Source organism: Harpia harpyja, chromosome 11 (genome assembly GCF_026419915.1).
Source record: "Harpia harpyja isolate bHarHar1 chromosome 11, bHarHar1 primary haplotype, whole genome shotgun sequence".
Classification (NCBI taxonomy): domain Eukaryota; kingdom Metazoa; phylum Chordata; class Aves; order Accipitriformes; family Accipitridae; genus Harpia; species Harpia harpyja.
In genome coordinates, this window is record NC_068950.1 from 31,099,146 (window position 1) to 31,122,305 (window position 23,160).

A 23,160-nucleotide genomic window follows, 5' to 3' on the forward strand; every position below is an offset into this window, starting at 1 on the left:
GCATTAAGTTGTTTTTCCAGCCAAGCTAGATAAAATCTCTGGCAATGGTTATACAATATGTGGTTTGGAACTTTTCTTAAAGGTAGCTAAGTTAAGTACAATTTACAAAATACCTATTTAGTTGTGATAGATATCTCCAGTTCTGCCTTAAAAGCAAGCTAGCAGCAGGGGAGATAAAGAATTCAGTTCCACATCATTAGGAGATACAGAAGTTTTTTGCTGCCCTAAGCAAATATACTTGCCACTGAATGAAACGTATCAGTTAAGCCTGAGTCTGTTGCTTGACCAGTGTATTCATGTACATTATCTATCAATATATGCTTTTCTTTTCATGTTGACAGGATAAATCTCATTGATTCATGTGGGCATTTGTGTTAGAGGGAGAGTATGGGTTAAAAAAGGACTCTTAAAATATGTGTATTTTTTACTTATCTCTATATATGTAAATATAGGAAGAGATGCATTCCTACTGAGCAGCTGGATTGTACTGAACAATCTTGCACAGAGAAGTGTATTGTCTTTTCTGTTGGGATAGACCAAGGCAGACTTTTGCACTGTGGAAGAAAAGCAATGCACCTTCTTTTTCTTTATGAAGTGCCTCCAATGGTGCTGCGTGGGCCAGAAAATTATTCTTTAAATAGCAACCTTCTTCACCTTCCATACTTGGCATTGACATTGTTTTCTTTATGAGGTAAAGTGTAGAAAGATACAACACAGTCTTAGCGTGGCTTAGCAAGAGAGTAGTGCCAGATTTAGACTTTGTTTATGACATAGTTCTTTTATGAATATGCAAGCAAAAATCAAAAGACTCTCCAGCTTGCAAAAAAGAATTCATTATGAAACCCCACAACAAACCTAATGAGAACTTGAACAACTCCTGATTCAAACATTATATTAGAGGGCAAAAGAGTAAGAGAGATGAATCAGTTGCCTTACTAATGTATGAAATAATGGAGGCATCAGCTGCATTCATGGCTATGGAGAACATGAGATTATTTTGGAAAATTTATGTGGATGTTTTAGGTTCTCCAGCTTTCTGCATGTTATTTATAAGGAGAAAAATGGGTTAAAAACTAGGAGTCAGGATATGGCTATTTGAAACGGCCTTTCAGCTCCAGAAGTCTCTTTGCTAAAGAGAATAAAGTCTCAACCACCTAGACAGTAATTTTTAAAAATGAACCACCGTCTAGAGAAGAGAGAATTTGCCAGAGACAGCATTTTATTACTGCTGTTACAGACTTTGCTAAATTTGGCCTGGACTTTTTGCCCCTAGACATTCAGTAATTGAAATGACCAATAGAGGCTATGGCCATAGCTTCAAAAAAAGCTGTGTTGCCTACTTGTAATTCACTGCTGGTTGCTTAGCTTCCCTTAAAAGTCAACTCCTCATTTACAGTTGATATAAGTCTTTCCGTAAAGGCTGGAGAAAAGGTAATGTGACTTATGAACCTGCTTTTCAGGACACAGACAAAAGTCGTCTTCAGGATCTCACTGAATTGGTTGGTGCTGTTTTCCATCACGGGAAGCTGCTACCCCCGAGGTCTGACAGAGGAAGGAGGTCATGTGAGTGCTTTTCAATCCATTTCAGACAAAATGAACTGGGTCAGCTCATACTCACCTTCAACAGTCCATTAAGCTTTCCCAGCTCATTTTGCCTGCAATGCAAAGGAATGTGTACACAAACTCCTCCACAAGCAGAGATGGGAGGATGGCAGCTTCTGGCAGAGGAGGGCAACAGACCACTGGGGGAAGAGCCATTTTCCATCGCTTGCTCAGGAATGTTTTTCCATGAACTCCAAGTCAAAGCAGACAGACCGTTACCTTTTATGCAGGGCAAGCTAAAATCTAGCCTGATGAGGCTATTTGAGATGATTTTGTAAAGGTTGGCACTCAGTAGAGAATCTTTCACAAAAATCAAGTTAACTGACAACCATCTTAAATAAGAGTTGATCATAGAAAAACACTTAACTTTAAAAACAAAAAGTGAATGTTTAATTCAAATCTTACCTGCACCTTAATATATGGATATGAAAGCAGGAAATCTACCAGATTTACTGACAGATATCTTTGGAAATAAAAGCCATTGAAAACAACTAGGTATTAAATGACAATAAATTAATTAATGTAAATAAATTACAAATGCCAGGACTCACTGGAAAATTCAACAAAAAATCTGACATTCGTTAGAAAACTGGATGGAAATATCTGAGAACTATGGGTCTATCCACTGAACACTTTCAAAGACTGAAAGACAACAGGGAAAAAGAGAAACACAGAGAGTGCTCTGGATAGATAAAGGCAAAGGGCCCTGTATATCCTTGACCATAGCCTAACAAACCAATGGGGTCTGATGGTACAAGATGGTACAGAGTCTTTGGACAGAACCACATACAAGCATTTAATTTCAAAATCAGCTTGAAAAACATCTGTTATTTCATGAGAATCTTAAATGTACAGTTTTGTCCAATGCGCCACTAAAGCCTGTATTAACCTCTAACAGATGAATCGTTCCTACCCTCACATCTCAAGTAAATTAACTGTTTTAGCCTTGGGATTTCAGGGCCTATAAGCCCAACTATGAAAACTCCTCAGGCCCAAATATAGCATTTGGTGTCACACATAGGTCTGCTTCCCCACATAATAGCTAGCGTGTGTGGAACCATGTCCTTAGCCGGACACAACAGCTAAGAACAACAAACCTAATGGCAGCATGTAAGGGGCACTAATTTTAAGGCATATTACTATGATGTACTACACAAGGGTCTTGCACATGTCATCTTCTCTTTTCCGTTGCAAATTTATCTCTTTTAATGTGAGAGAATGAAGTATGGAAAGAGATAAGGAAGGGAATATGACACTGGAAGCCTAACTGGTTTAGCTTAAAATGCAGCAGCGTCTACTGCTTTGTTGAAGGAATGTAACCTGCTGGTGACAGCAATCATGACTTGACAGAGGATCAATCACAAGAGTTACAAGTGCTTTGCCCTTTTTCTGATATGTGACGGTTTTGGAAAACAGCATCCTAGATAATCCCTTGTGGGACAACTTTTTGGATTATCTCTAGTGACCCTAGTTTTCCTACACAAACATAAATGTGCTTCATATTATTAGCCCCAGTTAGGATAATAGCCTTGGTAACAACGAGATGCAGAGTAACTAAGGAGCTTTACTGTGTTTGGCAGTTACAAAAGGCACCTTGAACAAACAGAATAAAACAACAACAAAAAAATGCTTAACGCTACCTGCAGCTGCACTATGCAACTCTGGTGGGAACAGTTTTACTGACTGTGAGGAGTTTGATTCACTCCTTGCATTTCTTCTGTACAGCACAACTTTAATGAAATAGCCAGTTTAGTTTCCTTCCAAAATTCACACTTACATTAGTTTAAAATTGGAATATCACAGCAATGAGCCAGACCCTTTTTATTTGGCCTGTGTTCATCCTGTAATTACATAAGTGGCTCCTGCATTAGCAAAATCTTCCGTGCCCAATGACTAGAAGAAGATTTGAAAGATTACGACACACAAAGTTTTGAAAGGATTTGCCAAGTTTGACATTTGCACCTGTGTAACTAGCAAAGGACAAAGTTTAGCCCTTAATATTATTTTATCCTGGCAGCATTTTAATATATCCTGGTTTGATTTTGCATCAACTTCTAACTCCTTAACAGTTTTAAATATGGTTGTGACTTACCGCTGGGGTCACTGAACAATGTTAGCTAAACATCCAGAGTGTGATATTTGATTACAGTTAAGCTTTTCCAAAAGCCAAGAGGAATCCACGAGGAAAATACTAGAGATGGAATTTTTAAAGAGTCTATATGGCTATAAATTCATATAGCATATTAACATATATTTTAAGGATATTGATTCCAAAGAAGAAATGCACCCACAAAGAGAGACCCAAGATAAAGGCTAATGTGTAAATTGCTTTAAAAACTGTAGTTACTGTAATTACATGGAGCATTTTACAAGCAACTAGGGACTGCTTTGGATAGATGACTGAAATTTAATCAGTATCTGGCACAGATTGCCTTTCTTCCACACCTCACATTTCTGAAGTACTATTCTAGGGAAACCTGCTGGAATTGTGAGCCTTTATTATCACATTTGATCTCTCTATGCAGTTTCCGAAAGAGTGACTTTCCCAGATCTCAGAGAAGATATGGGTCTGGAACCTTTTTCTCAGGAGCATATATCTTTCTTTTCATTTTTGGGCATACTTGATTCTGCTATCCAGGCACAGGTTTGTAATCACATGAAACATTTTGTATGAAATGCAGAAAATGTTGATTTGTTAATGCCGCCACTCGAGACTACAAGATAAAGGAAGCATGCACAGCCCTTTGTACTCAGAGGACATAAACACTTGTGCTAAACCTTTTATAAAATACAACTTACTTCTTGTACAGGCTTTATTTTGTTATTTGTATTAGCTGTCAAGAAACTGTCAGTTAAGAAAAGGGAGCCCCAAATGATCTATGCCTTTTAAAGCAAGAAGGAAACAGAAAATAATTAGATATGGTAAATGTGAAAATTGATCTATCTAAAGAGTGTGCAGTTTACAAGCAAGAAATCAATCAGTTTACACCAAACAGATTAAAATCATGTATCATTATTTTTAATGGTTCAAGATGTAAAGGTCTGAAAGTCTAAATAGAATTCTTGATTACTTTTATTAAAATCCTAAGTATTGGAAGATATACAATGGCTGTCTAGATTGATTACTATATTATCTGCTTTGTAGAAAAATAATATCCTTAACTTGCTGCTTGTTGCTAAAATCCTCATTACTATGCCTAATGTACTCTGTCCCTGGAGTAAATTAAAGCATTTCCTTCTTTTGTACTGTAGTTTCCTTAAAGTTGGATTCTTAGAAATACTGGGACTATGCTGTGACATCTGAGTTCTGCAGATCAATTTATAGCTGTTAAAGATCATGAAGAATTGCCCATTAAAACAGTTACTATTTGACAAATAACAACATTTGTGTTTAGCCTGGATATTTATCAAGTAGACAGAGCACTTATTCCTGATGCCTGAATGAAGGTCTGCATGAACAAACTTATTAATCAGTTAGTGCCTGGTTTTAAACCACCTGTCTTATTTAAAAAAAAAAAAAAAAGCAAGCAATCCTCACTTTCACATGTATTAAAATTGCAGTCCTGATTTGATAGCACTGGGAAGTGCCTATGTCAAGGTGTCATAGCCATGGGCCATACCACCAAAACCCAGTAAAAGTTCTGATAAAAAACCTCCAATTTTCTTTTTCTTGAGAAAAGCTTACATACTGTTTTAATTTAAGACTAGGGATCTGATAGGTTATACATATGCATATTGCATTTAGGCATACAAAAACTCAAGCAGACCATGATTGCATTTCCTCAGATATAGCAATTGTGCTATGTTACTGAAGTCAATGGGAACATTGCTACTGACCTCATTAGCTTTTCAGAGGTTGGAAACTCTGATTCACAGCACACTTCAATATTTAAAAAGTTCTAAACTAAAAATGATCTTTGTACTATTTCTTAATTATTTGTGAGCGAAAAACATTTTTTTAAGCAAATATTTTGACAAAATGAAAATGTTTCATTTTAATTTTGTGTTGTATAAGATTGTGTTATCGAAAACATGTAAACGAAAATAATTTCTAAATAAAGGTTTGTTCTGAAAACACCAATGTGTTACCAGTTTCCCTCCTGGTTTTGTTTCCAAAGAAACACTAGTTAAATTGACACCATTTTGTGGGATTTATCAGCACTGCCGGAACTGCATTCTATAAAAGAAGATGGTTTCATCAAAGCTGTTCCAAGCAGCTTAGTTATTGAATCCACAGGGAAAGAAGCAAGCTTTACGTAGGTCCCAGTTACAAAGAGTCTACTGTTTGCTAGTAAGGGATCAGCATAACTAAAATAAAGAGGTATGGATAGGACAAAAGTTTCTAAGGAAAGCTTTGTGGTTCATCATCCTACTTAATTTCTCTGAGGATTATGTAAGAGTTGTTAAACGTTGTGGATTTCTGTTCAAATTAAACACAGCATATGACTGATTAATTTCTGTTTACTGTTCAAACTACTACAGGTATAGCATGTATTTTAATAGCAAATTATGAATTTGACCCCTATATTTTATTGTACGTATTCTGCATGCAGTATCAACTCTGGTTCTTAAGGACAGGTTCAAAATCCAAGGAACTTATTTCAAAAAGGAATGAATAATAGCAATATCATTTTCTTCCATGAATAATTATATTCTGTGTTTATAGAGCATTTAGTTTTCAAAGCTATATACAAATATTAACCAAACAATCATCACAACATCCTTGTGTGCCAGGTTTTACATATAAAGAAATGAGAAAAAAAAAAAAGAGATATAAAATACAGTGCCTAGCACTTCAATCCTGTAACTGGGGTTTCAAGCTCCTAAAGTAATGCAAATAACAATAATGGTATGGGAGAAACCTTTCAAGTTTTAGTGTCTAACTGGCTTGATTTTCATAGGTTTAGACTTCTGAGCGCTCACAACTGCCTTTGAAGTCGATTGAAAATGTGAGTGTCAGCACACATTAAAATCAGACCACTAATTTAGATGCCTAAATATGAAATTTAAATTCACAAAGTTTTCAAAAATTCACCTGGGTGACTTTTCCAAAGGTACCTTGCAAACCAGTGTCGGAACTAGGAGATTCTTAATTTCCAACACTTTGTCTTCACAGAGATTCCAGCCCAGATGGTATGGGCTAAACAAATCACTTACAGAATGATAGATCTACACAGCTGAAGAAAATTGGTGTGGGCAGGGTCTACTGCCCACTATCATAGTCCAAAGATTTGTATGAGATACTCCAAGAACAAGAGAAAAGTCCTTTCGTCCCAGAGCAGCCTAATTGCAAAAATAGCTGATACAATACTGCTTCAGGGAGAGGACTCTGAAGAAGTCTGGTCATTTTACATAAACTCCTCCTCTCACCCACTTGCATGTTACCTCCTACCATGTTACAGCAAAAGCCCTCACAAAACTGACTGGAATAGCTGTGTTATTGTCTACAAAACTCCTATGGTTTAGCTTGCTTTACACTTCTGAGAAGTTATGCACCAGATTGTCCTGTCCAGTGTCCTAAGGTCACTTCCTCAGCTTCAGTAGAGCATGAAAAATTTTTCTTTCTATGTACATAGGACCCAATTCTAGTCGTTACTGTGAGGATATTATTGAGAGAAGAGAGACTATGAAGAGCATCTTCCTCATCAGCTGACAGTCACAGGAGATGGCCACAGTACAGAATGGGTGTTCCTTGATCCGCATGGCTTCCTAGCTTTGATGAGGTGGCCAAAGCTCCCTTTTATGTTATGTCTGTAGCAAGACCCAAGACGTAATGACTTGGACACACTATAACTCCCTAAAATTGAAATAAAGGTTAGAGCTGGTGAATTCTGTCTAGGGCCAACTCTCTGTGTAGATATGTCTCAGGATATGTCTAACTTAGAAAGTACTGCCACTCAGTAGAAGTCAGTTTGTAGTGTGAATCGTCAAACACTGAGAACCCAACATACATGTCATGCATATTTCACTGTATTTTAATTTGGGCTAGTTCTAGCTTGGTCCTGTGGTCTGAATGCCTACGACCAGTCAAATCCTGTCAGAGGCACTCCTGAAACACATCCTCTAGCTTAGTGATATCCAGAAGGAACAAGGCTATTTTTGGATGTGGGCCAAAGCTCAGTGCTTTGGGAGGATAAGGAGATTTCCTTCAAGAGCGCACTCCTAATTTATGTGCATCCTCATGGAGACACACCCTCCATGCACTCCCATGTAGTAGCTCTGTAGCTTGGTTCTTCTAAGGCCAGCATACATCAGGAGTTTGCCTACAGCAGAACTCTGTAAGGTGAGCACTAGTCAAACAACTCAGGCTTATAAACCTATGAAACAGAGGAGAGGTAGAAGCTGGGAGTTACAATAAGCTAAGCCCCGTTATTACAAAAAGTTGTTTGATCCTTTGAATGATCAGGAACAGATACTACAATCTCACTTGCTAAAGCCCCATCTGAAAGTCCTGCTCATACCCAACTGACCTTGAAAGAATGAAATAATGGACTAATGCTGTAGCTGTACGAAAACTGCATAAAATTCAAAGAATGTCATAAATAACGAAAGTTTACCATGGTTCAGTGTATTTTTTTTCCATTACATTTTGGGAGAGAATGAGGCATATGAACATCAGAAAAGAGTCAGGTTTAATTGTGATGCTTGCAGCTTTAATTATGAGCAACCCCAAGACTCTATGTTTACAGAAGAGAGATTACCTACATGTTATTTGAAAACCATTGGGTGTAAGTTTATAGTGGTAACAGGCAAGTCTAATTTTCTTTCATATTTAGGATTTAATAGGTACAGAGTGCTGCCCAAGGGAAAAAAAAAATGAACAAGTAGTAACTTGATATTTATTCTACATAGCCGTGAAGAAAGCTTAAAGAAATACACAGTCTGAAACATTGACATGTATAACTATTTTAATTGTAATGTTGCTTTTCTAATAGACATTTCTACTATGGTACAGGTTGAAATAGTTGCAACACTTTCCAGCCAAAAAAAACCTACCCCAAAACCAACCCCCAAACCTCCAAAACCACCACAAAAAATCTGTTTGGAAAAGCTTATAGTAGAATTAAAAACTTCACCAAGTTAGTACAGTCTGAAGTTAAGAATAGGGTATTATCATTTTGTATAAATAATGCTGTCTTTCCTAAGCCAGATCATTTTGTAAATATGGACTCCTTCCACTTCTGACATTTCTCATCTATCCTGGAAAAAATTACTGAAGAAACCTCAGGTGTTTTCAAGTGCAGAGATCCACAGCCCCTGCCATTTTGACTGCAGTAAGTGACCAGGAATATGGTGTAATGAACAGGGCAGTGGCGGAAATCCTAAAATCTCCTAAGCCCTCCTGGTAAATCCATGTCTGTAGAAACAGAAACATTCCTACAATATAAGCACTGTTACTATTTTTCCTTTTTTTGCAGATGGAAGTGGAGGCACAGTCAGTGTAGGTGGTTTACCCAAGAACATGTGGAAAATTTGTGGCAGAACCAATATGCGGAGTGCAAGTTTATCCTTGCTCTTAGTTCATGCTCACTTACATCTGGATCTCCTCCTGACACTAGCTAGACCTTGAAAGGCTCACTCGTTATAGGTTCTTTAATATGCTTCAGCTAAAGCCTGTATGAAACATACGGGCCATTATTTTAAATTAACTTATCTATTTTTACAGTGGATAATTTTAATTTCATCGGTATTTATATTCATAGCAAATGTATTTGGTGCCTCAGTTCCTTTTTTAAACACAAGAATTGTCATTTGTGTTGCATTTTAAGCCAAATTAAATTATAAAAATACTCAGTTGTGTAACTATCAACACCACAGTATTTCTTCTTATTACGGAGACAAACAAGGAGTACATTGGAAAAAAAATTGTGAATCTCATTTCTGATCCTAATGAAGCAAGTAACCCATTATACCAAGGTTAATTTGTTGACTCATGATTTCCACTTATCCAATGATATACTGAATCATATGAACAAACCTCTACATCTAATCAGGTTTTTTTATTGAATCCTGACCTTTTATACACCTTCTTCTTGATTATGAATGACAGTGACCTTTATCTAATTTAAAACACACATACTGATGCAAAAATATGCAAAGTACACATGTAAATTCTGAATTAAGATGAAGATGTGCATAATCTTCCAGGGAGAAATTGCTTTAGAGAGAGATGTTTATATTAGGGCCAATTGAGGGTATGTGGGGAGAAAAAGTGAATTAGCCAAAACTCCAATGGGTTTGGAGGAACAGCTGTGGAGATACCGAAGTCTGTTTAGATTTTCTCAGCTTCTATTTAGAATCCTGAAATGTCAATATAAATATCAATTTTTATTATGCTATTCAGAATTTTACGGCATTCATGAAATGATCAAAATGCAATAAAGTCAGACAAAATACCTCTTCACCTGAGATTTAGCAAACTGTACCTCAGTATTCCATTTATGTTTCACTCAAAATACATAACATTCATTTTCTGCAACACAAAAGCTGGGTCAAATTCACAACATTGTAAAAGCTGGCTGGTTCACTTTACTATTTATCTCATTAAAGAGGAATAGTATGAGGATCATCTGGAGATGGTCTTTTTAGTTCAGGATATAACTAGGAACTGCTGTACATACTGAAAAATAAATTAACAAATACAAGAGGAGTGACTTCCGGGGAAAAAGAACTCCCTAACTTTCCTTTTGCTTTTTATTGTTCATCACTAATGGGTCTGCATTGAAATTACTAAAGATGAACCCAGCCGTGGGCACAGTCTGAACTGCTGTGTAATCCTATAATCCACCCTCTCTTTTCACAAGTCATTCCTTCCTCTGAATTTCTGTGAACCTAAGTGGTAGATCAGCGGCTTTGCTCTAGCCTCTCTCTTAAAAAAAATATTTATATATGTGTACATATATACAGAAAACTTGCAAAACTCGGTGTAACGACTGTCAAAGCAAAAATCTAACAAACACATTCCTCTGAGAGACTCCAACCAAACAGTACCTGGCATTAGCATGTACTTTCATGATTAACAACAGGGGGCTGTCAGACTGCTATTTCTGAAATAAACAGATTTATCCTGACAGATAATCAGCAGTTTGCACTACCTAATACATGTTATCATCCGCCACTGACATCATTACATTAAAAGCACACTTAGTATAATCTTTTGTAGGAAATTAAACAGGTTTTATGGTACACTTTTGGTGGATTTTTTGGGGGGATAGAAGGAAGCTGGGGGAGAGACTGGAACATTAGAGAAAAGATACATGCCAAACAAGACGAGGAAGATCCCCAGAAATGCCATGCTGCATTTAGTTTTTCACAATCTATTAATGTAATTTCTAAATAAATTAAAACCAAATGTTCTGGCTGTAAACCATGTCTTGTGCTTTTAAGCAGCCTTTTATAATGTCCTTGGCTGTCCCTCATATTACCTCAATACTCTTCTGTGTCTGTCTGTCTGTCTGTCCTGCATACTCCACATAAAGACTGGCCACATAACACACATTTGTGAAACACTTCTGATCTTGCCATTTATAGACATATTTTTGAGGCTGGTTGGTGGACTTTGGAAGACCAATGATATCGAGCATCGCCTGCATAGTTTTCTGGCAAGCTCAACATTTATCTTCTTTAACTTTCAGGCGTCTGTCTGTGGACCACCCTCCCTCCCCTGAAAAAGAAGACACTAGGTTACACGTAACTCACTGGACAGGAAGTGCAGAAGCTACTGAAACTATGGAAAAGTTCAGAGCAGACCAGTTCTGTGACCTGCAAGAAATGTGGAACAAGGTCACTTACAAATGGGGTCTCTGTGGATCCCCTTTTCTGAGCTGCTTGCTCACACAGCTGGCTCTTTCTGCAGTGATCAAGTTTGGACTCAACATGGACAGTGAAGTTTTAGTACGAAAAACTTAATATGCCTCCCCTATATCCTCCAAGTAAACCATTCTTGCCTCAGCTGTAAAGGTGATGGGAACTATATAGCCTCAGGTTTACTGGAGCAAATTCTGAAATTTCTTTCCTTTTTTAAATTTCAGGTTGTCAATTAACATTATACTATTACTGTTCTACGAACTCACCTAATGCAGCTAGTGCAAAGACTAGGTAACAGAAATTGCATGGGGGTGGTTACTTGACTTTAACAAGTATTTAATCCTGTTCCTCAGAGTGCAGTTTTTAACTCATAGACTATTCTGCAGGGGCAAGTTACATATCAAAGTCCTGGCTCCAGTGGCCTGTTATAACTAGCTTTATTTCTCCAGACACAACCTGCATCCCTCTTCCAGTCCTTTGTCTCACATGGGATGCATTTTGTCTCTTCTGCCTTCCTCCTTTGTAACTTGGTAGGAAGAGAAGTAAGAAATAGTGGCTAGCTACTGAGGGATTTTTATCCATTCACGGTCATGCATTTTCACGTAACATTCCCCCTAAGGTTAAAAAAACCCCCACCCCACCCCCAATCAAACTGGCAGAATTAAAACAGTGGGAGGGATGAAGTCCCTTAAATGACAAATGTATCCTTTAAATAAAGAAGTGGCAGCATCACACAGACTTTAAATAAATCTTAATTCCTATGTACTCTTTGTCTCTTATAAAACCTAACCTTTGAGAAATATGTATGTATTGGTTAAGCATCTCTTACTCTTCTTTTTCCCTTTATTCCTCTCCCTAACATTTTAGTTGCAGTTGTTAAAACTAATACAGAATTTTGCCACAGATCTTTTGCCTCAGGTACACTGGACAAAACCTCAACATCTGATACTCTGATGTGGAATGGAGAAATAAATGTTAATCTAACCAAGTGATTTCAGTGGTTTATTTTATTTTTATTTCTAAAAGTGTTGAATTTCTACTGACCCACATTCTGCATATTTCTTGTGCTCAGTGATGTTTGAGGTTGCTTAGATTTTCGTTTGCATTACATATTTCGTGTCCAAAGGTCAAATGAGCATTGCTTTTGAGTCAGATGCCTACTGGCTGCATTTCTAATAGTTAATCTTTTCACACTGAGAGAAATAAAAAAGTGGGAGACAGTTCAAGCTATCCCAAATAAACAGACAGAAGTAAAGCAACAATTACTTTTCCTGTGTGGACTGCTCTTGCTCATTTCTCCTCAAGAGATAACACTCTCTGACATAACGTCAGATAACTATGTTCAATGTTTCACAGACTTGCCATTTAAAGATTCATTTCCACTCCACTTATTTTCTTTTTATCTGCCCCTCTTTTGGTACATTTCATCTGTGAAAATTTTCATGTAGACTCCCCAGAACAGGTACTGGGGAGAGAGGGAAGCAAAAGGCTCTAGCTTGACTTAAAACACCTCTAGAAATTATAAAGGGAGTACGACAGGACAGAAAAATGAAATGTTCTCATGAGAATAGTTGTTTGCATAAAATTCTCAACTGTTACTAAAGCTTCAGTGCAGTTCCTGGGGAAGATGGATATATAAAGCCTCAGGTTAATTTCAGTCATTACCAAGCATTTTACATCTGCTGAAGAATTCCAAACGTATAAAAGGATGTCAATCTCAACCTTTAGACCAAAATAAATAAATAAATAAGAGGCAACTTCAAAGGCTGTCAGTAGGCAAGTTAGGGATCTGATTCAGCTTTTAACCCCTAGAGGTATAAGCATGCTTTATCTGCAAAAGAAATGCAAGGTCTGTACTCTGCAACATTACACTTTAATAATCTACTCTACAGTACAAGGCAATGATACAAAAAGGAGAATATGATATAATTGTGTACGTAATTTGATGAGAAGCCGTGGGGAACGTATTCTTTCTATGCAATTACAGAAAATACTAATGACAAATCATTGACTGAAGACTTTGTTGACAATTAGATTTCCCATTTATAGCTGTACATTTTCCCAAAGGCTCTACCGCTTACTTTTTAGGATTCTCAAATTTTCTTCCTTCTCTTGAATTTATTTAAGGTACAGTTCAGCAAATGTACCTGCTTAGAGCTGAAAACAACGAAGTCCTTTAAGAAGTTGGATGGAACTTATTAACAATCTCTATAGCATCCTTTTAAGATGATAATTTATCTTTTTAAGTGTCTTCTGTAAAACCAGCAGGAAAGAGCCTGATGGGACTAAGAGCCCTGCATTATATACAGCTACAAGGTTTACTGCATCCTATAGATTCTGCTGCAAGGCACACTACAGCGGAGTATCAGGTAACTTATCTTGAAGAGATGTTTGACTGAGTTACTATAGCAATGGCAAGTTTGCAGAGGCAGAGGGAGAAACCACACCAATAGAAAAAAAGGAACTGGCTGGAGAAGGACACTGACAATCTTGTTTAGAAAACTGTATAGTATAAACTAGCCTGAAATGAAACACAAAGTTTCACTCCTTTGAGAGTTTACTGAAAATACATTCAGAGGCCTCAATAATATAAACACCTGATTTCTTCTCATTTATTTCAGTGTACCAAGGAATTAAACTGAGTTACGTCAAGTAAACCTGGTGAACCTACAAGGAGAATTGAGTACATAATTTGGAAGTAACTGTATGAAATGCTGTTGATGACTCACTAAGGAACACTTTTGTCCCTGTAAGACATTGGTCATTGGGTAAAAGGTGGAAAGGAAGCAGGAAATAACTGTCTGCTGCAACAATATTTTAATCCACTTACAAAAAATCTTCCTTGGAAAGGCCTTTTTCTCCATTTTTCATATCTCCAGTGGCGAGTCATCTAATCTCATCTCTGTATATTGCTAAACTCCACAGGGATCACCTTTACTTCCCAACTTTATGCTGGCCAGAGATTCAGTCAGACAAAAGACCCTTAATGTCTTTCCTTAAGTTCAGCTCTCTTCTCTAAAATCCATTCCCGTTCTCTTTCACAAAATGAAAGAAGTCTTTTTTAGAAATGCCTTTTTTTTCTTCCCCTTTTTTTTTTTCTTTTCTTTCTTCAGGGGGAGGCAGGATGCCTGTATCAAATCTCTCTTTTCTATAAATCAAAATTGCTTTGTGTGGAGCAAGTTGCTGGGAAGAATATATTTCTTTTTCCCTGTCTAAAAAGGATTCTAAAATTTTACTTTTAAAACTCATAGATCAAAAATACATGCTTGTTCTCCCTAAGTAACATTGATTTACTCAAAAAACTCTGCACTTGAAAGAGTTAATAAAAATTCTAATTACAGGATAAGAAAGAAAGGTCAGACTCCACTTACATCATTGTGAAGGGCTTTTATTACACACTGCTATAAAACATATTTCTTTTTTCAGTTGCCATCCTCACAGGGTAACCTGCATACCAATAGGATCTCCAAAATGCCATGAAGCAAAAGATATTTATCTGCTAAATTCTCTGTACAGTAACCTAACAAATGCCAGAGAAAGAAAGATTGCCCTCTGCACAGTAATACTTGTGTAGATGTCTTCTTTATGCTAACAATGACAAGGCTCTCTACGTTTGTACTGTACTCCAAAATCAGAACACATTTTTTTCAAAAAGCAGACTGTATATCAAAGAGAAAAGATGCACATTTTAGGCACTGAAATACTTAATATAGTGAGCAAGTACTCTTTCCTGAAGCATGCTAATCCAGAAAGTTAAAACGGAAAATGTATGCCTCAAGTGTTCTTGAAGAAATTAGATAGGATATGTTTGGGAATATCTATGCCTCTCTCTCTGTCCTGGCTGGTCAACTAAATTTTCATTTTAAACTCTGTCTAAAGCTTCACAGAACTGTTATTTGATTAACTTGGGTGTGTTAGACAGTAAGCCTATACAAAAGCAGGGTGGCTCCAAATCTAATCATTGTCATTTCTTAACTCCAGCTGTGCAAGACAACAAACAAGAACTTTACTGTGGGACAAGTGTAAGTCAGAATAATTCTAATTTTTTCAATATATTACTCTTCAAATCCATTATTTGTGATTTAACACATCCAAAGTTGTTTTTATACTTTTAATCATTTGCATCTCTAAATTCTGACAACAAATTCAAAGAAATACACATAAATAAATGCAAGATTTACTGTCTGCTTTCATAAAACCAGTGTGTGCTGTGTGATGCATTAGTTCAATATTTCATGTGATGTATGTTCAAAGTTAGAATGTAACTAATGAAGTAGCCCGGGACTCCCCTTTTCTTAAGGAGTTTTTTAAGAATCATATTCAAATAGTTGTTTCTGAGTTGCACTTTGTTTGCAGAGCAAGCGCTTCCTGTCCAACCTTTCTAAACAATGGATATTAACTGAGAACTGTGAGGGTTCCATTTCACCACTTCTGCTGGCAATTCTATTAACTATATGTTTACCTTGTGGTCTAAATTTATGACAGGCCCATTTGCAGCGAGGCCTGGAGTTTCCTTGTTTACAACACTGCAAAGTAAAAGGTGACCCTTTTATTTTTGTTTAAAAGCTTTCAACAGTTTGTTTTGCTCCAAAGATAGCACCTTAATAACGTTTCAGGCCAGAAAGCTCTCTTGATACTGTTTTCCTTTGGGGGGTACAGAGCACGGCATTAACTTACATAGCCATTAGAAAACATTTTTAAAAGAAAATACAAACTTGGCTGAAGATTCCATTTGTAGATTAGAAAGCTGCTGTGCTAAGATCCTACCTGCCATTATGAAAAGAAAAACGGGGCGGGGGGGGTGGGGGGTGGTGGTGGTACATAGCTAGCTAAATAAACAGTAAAACAGCCGTTTAAACAGTTGCACCTATACACACAAGTAACAAAAGCATCAGGCACCTGGCGCAATTCTATTAGGACCTAATTCTGATAATATGCATCATTATAGTGGGATCTGATAATTAGCAAACACTGGAGGCATTACATGTCTTTAGAAGAATCAGACTTCCTACCTTAGTAAGACTGATAGAAGGTAAGTCCCCCTTTAAAGAAAGTTGTAAGTAAAACCAGGCAGCAGTTGCAGTAAATTGAGTCCTTTCAGTCACTGTATACATGCAGCAGTTCTGCAATAAGGGAAAAATATAATGGGAGGAGCAGCTGTGAACGAGTGACCTCCTGAAGCTGAGTTCTCTTTGTGAATCAAGCACTGGGAGCCAGTGCCTCTGATTTGCATGGATTATCTCCACTTGAACAGATACATTTAAATTAACTGGCACAGGGGCACAGGGATAAAAAAAAAAAAAAAAAAAAAGGGAGAGTAAGTGAGTGAGTGGAAGAGAGGGGAGCGGAGGAGAGCGAGGAAGGAGAGAGGAGATCGGGGCGCTTGGCTGGATACGCTGGTTCAGGCAGAGCTGTGTCTCGGAAGAGCTACAGCTCCCTCTTCATGTCACAGTTGTAAGATGAGGAAAGCTGTCATTGCGGTCGAGTTTAAAACAGATTTCTCCCCCCCCCCCCCACTCCCTCTGCTCCCCCCAGCTTCTGATGGTCCATTTGATCAAATTTCTATAAACACTTAATAACTCAGCCTGTCATGCAGCTAGGGTTTTATTCTGCAAGCCTCAAATGATTATAAATCTGGTAAACCCTGCTAAATGATTTTAAACATGGAAATATTTTGAACAGAGTAAGTAACTTGTACAAATGGAGATGGGATACTTCCAACTGTGCCTTGACAGATTTATTATTCTGAGTGGGCAGGTGTCCTTAAAATAGTTAAGGGAAGGCAGCATTCAAAGCACTTCTGTGCAGGAGGATCACTAACAGGATGATGGTGTGTGCTCCAGCCAGTATTTTCAACGTTATCTAAAATCTATCAAGACAAAAGAGAGACAAAAAATTTGCATTCAACCACTTCAGAATTTCTCCCTTATTACCATAAATACCACAAACATTACCTGTTGCACATTCCTGATTTGATTTAAATGCAGTACTTAAGCTGATTAGAGAAATATGAGAGTATGTTCAACCCTCTTGAACCTGCATCCAATCCAAGAGGAACCTGAACAAAACTTTGTTTCTTTTGTTTAGAGTACTTCAAATAAGTTGTTTTTACACCATAATATAGAATTTTGTGAACATCTACATGTATTCATTCTACTCAGAAATTAGACCAAAAGTCATGAAAAGAAAGTAGAATGGCTGGTCACATGTCCTTTCATCACTGGCTGAAAGCAGGAATGGATACAATTAACATTCTTCAAGAATTATTATCTGGTGAGATTTGATGGGACAAAATGTCCTATATTAGCAGTTAAAACAGTTGAACTTTGTCTTGTAAGAGGCATGTCTTACTGTAAAATATTGCTTGTTCAGAGATCAATAGAATGAAACTGTCTACAAAGACAACTAGAGCTAAATTCTCTCTCCGGCTCATTTGCAGATCAAGCTGAGTCCAACACGAGTCTCTTGTGTTCCTGTTCCTGATCCACATTTCTGGGCTAAAGCCCTAGGAGTTCTCTGTGTAGGATCCCAACATTTACTTGTCACACATTCTCCAGAATGATGCCTCTATCTGAACAAAATATATGGTAAATACTACACTTAATCTAGTCATGAGAAATTGCTTCTTGGAAATAATCACATTTACAGTAAAATTTGCTGCAGATAAATGTTCACATAGATATTGGACAAAGTAGTGGAGAATATATTTGGATTTTATAATAAATACTATGTGACATAGTTATTATTGGTGTCTGCCTGAGCCCCATAAAGTTGTTCCTCTCAGAAATGCTCTTGGTTCACTGGAAAATGTTTGGGAGTTTGATTATTTTATTATGAGAAGGGGAGGATCCTTCAGCTAGACTCTGTATATCTGAATATTTACCCAGATAATATTTAACCTGACTGAAATCTCATCCTTCCCTGTGCACTCTCCAAAACTTCTCAGCCCTGTTCGTTGGTCATATCTTACTTGTATGTTGGACCCCAAATTTTTTTTCTTATTTTCTCGCTTGTTCTTTTTCCAGTGACCACTCACCAGGTAATAACAGATGAATTTGACTCCAGCAGGGCACTGAGAAGTCTAGTCTCAATATCAAACCTGTATATGATAGCTGTGGAAAGCAGCCTCCTGGCTGATAGATGGCTTTGAAAAAGATGGACTGTGAACCAAATTTGCTCCTATTACTTTGCACCCTGCAATACACTCCTCAGTCCTGCAGTATGCCAAGCTGATAATGGCATAACTATTCAGTCCCACCAACCCATATTTCACTGGCAGCAGGGAAGCCCAGAAAAAGAAAGAAATATCCAGCAACAAGAAGGATTTTCACCTTAAAGGTACAGGTAAGAGGAAATGACTATGTAAGGAATCGAGACAGCCGTGGAAGGTACAAGACAAACTGCAGGGACAATGTGAACTGGATGCAGCAGCTGTGGGATGTATCTTATTCTCTGGAAAGATATGTATGCCTGAAGTGTCATCTGCTAAAGTTCATGGAAAGAAGACCTTCCTAGAAATGTGCCTGGAGGCAATATTGAATGAAGATGTAGATTTGAGGAAATGGTGTAAGAAAAAGCAAACTGAATGGGCAACTCGGGATTTACGGACACTTGTTGAGCGAGAGGTCGTATAAGAGACAGCTCAGAGGAGACTGGTGGGTCACGAAAGCCTGCAACAAAAAGAACAAGTGGGACAGTCTGGGAAACAGAGGAAAGCTAAAGAATATGCTTGCCATCTGGGAGACTGAAATAAGTACAACAGACAAAACCAAAACAGAAGGTAGAAAGAAAGTGGAAAAGGTAATTCCAGCAAAAACTGTAGGAGACTAGGATCCAAAGAGCAGTGAGAATGGTAGAGAAGTTTGTGAGGAAGGAAGAACAAAAGGCAGGATCATCTGTGAATAGAAGGTAAAATGGACTAAGAGAAAAAAATAGTGTCTACATGAACCGGGAGCCTATGCTAAAGAGAAACAACTAAGTTGTCGCTAGATCAATTCCACAGAACAGGATGTGAGGTCATCTCCCAAGAAGGAGGATGTGGGATGTAGGTGGAAAAGGAAAAAATGATTCTGCTAGGAACAGAGAAGAATCTTTTTTTTCTAATTTAATTTTCTTCACAGTGGGAAAATGACACTATGAAATTCCCACTGGAATAAATCAAAGATGATTACACTAAATCATTTCATTTTAGGTAGGGGAAAAATGCCTAAAAAGCGAAGACTCATGGGAAAGATATCTGGCTGAATATCCATAGAAACAATTGAGACTGAGATCCACATTGTTAAAAAAGAACCTTAAGAAATACAAGGAAGCCTTGGTAGAGGTTCACATCATCTTTGTGCCTTCTTACTGTACACAACAAGAAGAAAATCTGGTCAATGAAAATTGAGTTATGGTTGAGGAAATACCAGTGGATGATCAGGGAAGAGAAGGTAAAGTTATTGATTGGGACCACAATATTGAAGTGTACAAGCTACCCAGGAAAGATGTGAAGAAAGCATAAGTAACCTTGCGTAACTGCCTTCGAATAATCTGATAGATTAAAAAGAAATAAGAAAGGATGGCATGCATCAAACAGAATATGTTAGGCCAAATTAATGCATATATTTAACAAGCAGTCAACGGCCAGTAAGAGATGAAACTATTACTGTCTTTGTTCTAATAAGCAATACAGATAATACAAGAAAACCGGTCCAAAACCTGATCACGAGTTAAACTCATTTAAATGAAATGGAACAATTGATAAAAATAAGGCTTTATAGCTGAAAGAGCAAATTTTGATAATATAAAAGGGTTTGTTAGTGAAATTAGACTTATCTATGCAAGACCTTGAATGTGGAAGAACCATCGAACTACTTTAAATCAAAGATGCTACACCTATGTGGAATATGTAGCTGATGGAGGGGACAGAATGAGTGGAAAAGTGGTCAAGCTATTCCATGCAAAGGAAGAACTTCAAGAAGATTATCAGAGATATGCAGGGCACAGGAGGAAACAAAAAAAGACATATCAACAGAGACAGATGTGTTTTAGAGGTCAAAATATAAGGTAAAGCAAAAATTGTCAATAGTCAAACTGAACTACAATTTGGAAGGGATATGGAAACAAACAGCAAAACAATCTTCATGCAGATAAAATGAGACCAAATAAAACATGGGACTTCAATGCAAGGGGGAGTTAATGGAAATAAAGGAAATCTATCTACAATTAAAAACTAAGTGACTACTTTATGTGTGTTTTCAGTAATATTGACCAGAGAGGAAACAAGATAAATAATGGGAAAGAAGTCATGATGATAGAAATTACCAAACTGGAAGCAAAGCTAAAAGCACAATGCACTCAGGCCAGGGAGAGATATCAAATAAACTCCATTCCACAATTCTGACAAGAAAAGGAACATGAAATCCCAAACCTGGTAGGAAGCGGCTCAGACATGATACTGGCTGACTGGAGAACAGCAAATGTATTATCCATTTCTAAAAGGGAGACCTATGCAGCTACAAACCCATTAGTTTGACCTCAGTTGCTTTAGAAGAAATTTTGAAGGAAAAAATAATTGAAGACAGGGAGATAAATGGAAAATGGGATAACATACAAAAAGGATTTACTAAAGATAGATCGTGCCAAGTGAATTTGTTATCTCTCTTTAATAAGATAACTGATTTTCTAGACAAAGGATTTGTGATACATCTTATCTATATCTGTGCTGCATATGATACAGCATCACATAGGAAACGGGGGATTAGGAGAAGAGTTGTAAAGTGGATAAGAGATTGTCTAATGGGTAGATGGCAACAGGTGGTATTGAAAGTAGCAGCATCAAATGGCAGGAAGTTTACTAGCAGAGATCCTCAAAAATCAGTCTTGGGATCAATCTTTTTTTAAGGTCCAGGCATAAAGAGAAGTATGAAATCTATAGTTTTCATTAAGCTAGGAAACGAAGTCATTACTAAAAAAAGATCACTGTTTTTTTTTTTTTAATTACATAAAATACATGTACCTGAATATTTTATACACACACAAAAAATATGGTATTATAATTTTCTATAATAAAAAAAGAGGAATATTCATGCCATCCACAGGCCTGAGAGTGTAGCCTTATTTGAAATTCTGTGCACAACCTTTGTCACTTGGAGTCAAGAAAATATGCTAAAACTGGAATAACTGCAAAGAGGTGCAACTGCAACGGCTGGCACGCTGGAGAGCCACCACTCAGGGAGGAGAGTGAAATGCTTTGCTGCTTTTGTCTGGCTAAGCAAAAAGCTGAAAGGGGATATGGCTGATGTCTATAAATGTATTTATTAGAGACCAGGCTGGAAAACAGCCATATAAAGCTATAGGACAAGGCTGACAAATGGAAAACCAGCTCATGCTTAGAGAAGAAATGCAGAGATGATTCCAACCATCAGAAATGTGAATTTTCCAGACTCCCAATAGCTGTAGTAGGGGTATAAAAAAAATAAAAAATTAGCTGCATTTTAGTGGAGAATGATTCTTTTATTAAAGAAGTCATCTCATCTCATCTTGTTGCCTATGTAATTAGAAGACTAGACTCAAGAGACTCCTTGCCTTTTGTTCCCAGTTTCCATTATATATTCCACTGAACTCAGTGACCTGTCATGTGTCTTCTCCCTCCCCCTTTTTTAGTGCCAATCAGTGTCTTTGGTGTTGCTGAAGAATTGAGCAGATTCAATGGTGTATCTGTCACGCTTCAGAATATGCTGTCCGTAGATGCACTATGCATTCTTCCTGCTTTTGCCCTTCATTTTGAAACATGTCTGATAAAGAAAGATTATGTCATAGATATAACAATTATTTTAGCATCTGGTACAGAATCCGTTAGGCCCTCCATCCAAGATAACTAAGAAAAAAGAACATTGAAAGGAATGAGATAATCTAGCTGGAAAAGACAAGAATGCAGTTTACCAGGAAAATACTGGAGTGAAGGGAATGAGAAAAGCATATTATCTTTTAGCATGACTGAGATCACAGAGCAAGTCAGGCAGAGTCAGAGTGAAGGATGTAGGAAAGATTAGAGAAAATGGACAAAGAAATTCAAAAACATTTTTTAACTTTACAAGAGGCTTGATTTTGATTCACTTATAAAAGAGGGCCCTTTGATTTATTTAAATCCACGTGAACATCCTTGCTCTGCAACTGTACAACCTGTTAACAATTCTCTGTTGATTAGACAATGGAAAAGCAGAAAAAGACCAATCATGGTTTTAACGGCAGAAAAGCCAAATACATTCTAACAACTGGCTATCATGTTGATAGGACATTGCCACATCCTGGAAAGGAAAGTCCAGCAGATATAACTCAATACCTACAAAGCCAGATTAATATGCAAAAGCATGAATGTGATATTGCTGTTGGTGATGTTTTTGTTTATTCCCATTTCCAATATGGGCAGATGTGAACATCAGCAATAAGCGAACATATTCAGATAAAATAGGAACTCCTGGATTTCTCATAACTTATCATAAATGCATATACAAACTGTAACTAAACCCCAATCCCAGATAATCAATATCAAAAGGTTCTACCTGAAGTACTTCCGGCAGAGCCAGAGCTGATTAATTCCAGAAAGAAGAACCTGTGATCTCCTTTCCTAAGGAGAAAAAGTAGAAGAAACTAGATCATTGGTGACCCTCTAAATGAAGCCTTTGAAGGAGGCCAAGCCAGTCAGAGGTTTTCTGGCTGAAGAAATTTCATTGAGAAAAGCTGCTTTGTTAAACTGGACAACTTTTG

At 37.3% G+C, this 23,160-nt stretch overlaps 1 protein-coding gene across 1 annotated transcript in view; it reads right to left on the reverse strand.

The window, feature by feature from the left end:
- ADGRL2 (adhesion G protein-coupled receptor L2) overlaps positions 1 to 16,805 on the reverse strand; it is a 395,294-nt gene extending 378,489 nt beyond the window's left edge. Inside the window, exon 1 of the mRNA XM_052800823.1 lies at positions 16,422 to 16,805. The gene's annotated coding sequence lies outside the window, so the exon portion shown is untranslated. The remainder of the gene's footprint in view (positions 1 to 16,421) is intronic.
- Positions 16,806 to 23,160: the final 6,355 nt, after the last annotated feature.